The sequence below is a fragment of the Theobroma cacao genome, chromosome 9, assembly GCF_000208745.1.
Source record: "Theobroma cacao cultivar B97-61/B2 chromosome 9, Criollo_cocoa_genome_V2, whole genome shotgun sequence".
NCBI lineage: Eukaryota > Viridiplantae > Streptophyta > Magnoliopsida > Malvales > Malvaceae > Theobroma > Theobroma cacao.
In genome coordinates this window covers 20,210,673-20,213,544 of record NC_030858.1, presented here as the reverse complement: position 1 = coordinate 20,213,544, position 2,872 = coordinate 20,210,673, and the positions used below count along the sequence as shown (strand labels likewise).

General features: G+C 33.4%; 1 long non-coding RNA gene across 1 annotated transcript; it reads left to right on the top strand.

The window, feature by feature from the left end:
• LOC108663370 lies at positions 1,345 to 2,637 on the top strand. The gene is made up of 3 exons (XR_001929342.1): positions 1,345 to 1,385; positions 2,037 to 2,120; positions 2,499 to 2,637. It is a non-coding gene; the product is annotated as an uncharacterized LOC108663370 (long non-coding RNA).

The following is a 2,872-nucleotide window of genomic DNA, read 5'->3' as shown; positions in this document are numbered from 1 at the left end:
AACTTTTGGAATCTTTGAATTTATGGTTATATTTTCATATTTATTCTCTAATTTCTTCAAATTATTTTTCTTGGAAAGATTAGGTTTTTTTGTTGATCTTCATGCCTCCAAGCTCATCCAGGTAACGAAATTTTAAATTGGAGTAGTTAGCCAAATGGGNTTATTTTTCTTGGAAAGATTAGGTTTTTTTGTTGATCTTCATGCCTCCAAGCTCATCCAGGTAACGAAATTTTAAATTGGAGTAGTTAGCCAAATGGGTTTGTTGCTTGGATAATTACTGGAAATTTCCCTTCTTTCCAATTTCATGCTGAATACGGTTCCTTCATCATTAAATGATTTTACAACCAAGGGTTTAACGGAGGGATTTTAATAGGAACTTGAACTAAATGGCATTGTTTTCAAATAAGTGCATTATGTTTTCTAAATCATTCATTGTCATTGCTTGTTCCCTTCCTATGTTCACTCACTGAGTTTGTACTCATGTTTTTAAAATTCATGTTTTAGGTTTCCTGAGTTTAAGGTGATTTGATCCTAGGACAATGTGCTCCTCCCTATCCATTGCTCTGTAGGTTTACCATGACATTAAATGTTAGCAACCGTGACCAGAGTCACTCCGTTGACGGTCAAGGCCTAATTATGTGTAAAGTCTGACCTTATAAAATACTTGTCATGACATGCATGTGATGGATAGCATGTATGCTAGGAAAGCACCGAAAATCGTTAAAAACGGGTAGTATACTTAATAGTATAACTAAGTTGAACTAAGCTTCGAACTAGATCAAATAGAGAATTTAAGGTGAAATTGAGAATTTTAAAGTCCCAGAATGACTTAAAATGGTGATTCAGAGTTCGAGGATCTAATTAGAGTCAAATTGGAAATTTCGCTATCTAGGGGTAAAATGGTAATTTTTCCACTCGAGGACAAAATGGGAATTTTTTTGAAAGATTTTGATCATATTTGACTTATTGGAGTATAATTTGAGGTTGAGAAGTGAAAAATTGTAATCCCGGTATTTTTTAGAGCATAGGGGTAAAATGGTAATTTTGCCACCCTAGGGGCAAAATTATAATTTTCCACTACCAAGACACTTGTCCAGCACATGGTCTTCCCTTATCCTCATTTTGACCTTTGACTAATCATGTGGTGGAGAATGGAAGCATAATTATTAAAGTATAAAAAAAAAAGAAAAATGGACTAATAAGCATGTGACATGTGTCAAGTAATGATATTTTATTATTTTTCATAAAAATCAGCCCACATTTATCCCATTTTCTCCTCATGTGGCCGGCCATAGTAAGAACAAAGAGAGGAAAGGAAAAACACAAAACATAGGTGGGAAAATTGAAGAAAAAGTGTGGAATTTCAACGAATCAAGCAATCAAAGGTAAAATTTCTTGATTTTGACTTGTGTCTACCTTTCTCATGCATTTCTCCTTATTTTCCATGATTAAATTTCATGTTTTCATGGTGAATTCATGGCTGACCAAATGGGTATGGAGAGAGAATGAAGTTGGATTGATTTGATTCTAAGTTATGTTAGTGTTTTTAATTAGTTTAGCATATTTAGAAACAAAACAACAAGAAAAAAATTCATTTTCTCCCATTACCCATAAGAGGCTGAATTTTCTAGGGAGAATATTGAGGCTGAAATTGATGATATTTCATGATATTTTGGTGATATTTGATGTTTGGTGAGGCTAGAAATTAAATGGAAAATTTTGGTGTGAAAATCTGAATTTTTGCTCAATGTTTAGACATGTGTGATTATTGACTCGGGACTGATAAATTGAATCTCATTTACAGTCACTGAGGTAATTTAGGTATAATTGGAGTGTAGAAAGTGAAAAGAATTGATTTGGAGTTAAATTGGAGATTTTAGCCTATTAGACCAAGTATAGTGTGACTTAAGTCGAATATTACATTTAAGCGATTAATCAAACATTTTGCATTCCATATCATGCATTAGTAGTCTAAATTAGTTTAATTTCAATTTAGTACCAATGTGGTAAATTTCTCGATTTTGTACTATGTCAAGGTGGTGAGTCCTTCAATAAAGGTAAGGGAATTGTACCCGAGGACCAGTAGTCTGAGTATTTCGAAAATCCCCACTCTAGACATTGTGAGTAACCTTACCATCATTTTAATTATCTAAAGTATGTTTTTATTCAGTTTTGAAGAATTTTATGAAAATGAGTTCAAATGGTAAATTTTTATGTTTTGTAAACAAAACGTGTTTAAATGAAAAGACTTTGTAAATTGTCTTGAAACGAAATAACGATTTTGAAAATAGAGTAATTGGAGACCACTGGTATGCTGTAAATTTATGATTGGAAATTGATGGCTTATGTTATATTGTTATTGTGTTGGCATGACTGGTTGGGTTATGTTTTATGAATTGTATGAATTGTTTTATTTTACCCTTGCAGGCTGGGTAGTATTATATTAGCCCTGTCATGCTGTTAAAATTTTATTATATGGTGGGTTTAGCTTGTTGCAGTGGGCGGATTTTGTGGACCAGCCTGTTAGAGGGGCACGAAATTTGGATATAAATATGTACCTTGGTCGGAGAGGCGCGTAGGGTATCTCCTGAGGTATGGTTAAGTCCACGTCACGCCGAACCACCTCGTGACGATGAACTCCGCTAACGCCAAGGAATTTTTGTGTTTTTCAAACTAAAAATATGTTTTCGTGTATACGAAATTTTCACAGTCTTGGCAGACTCGATAAGATGCCTCGGTCAAGGTATCCCCGAAAATGATTTTGGCAAGAGCCAAGTTTTTTTTAAAATACTCATAAGCCATGTTGACTATTTAAATGAAATGAATACTCATGTTATGAAAAACTTATATTGATGAAATATTTTAATAGTCT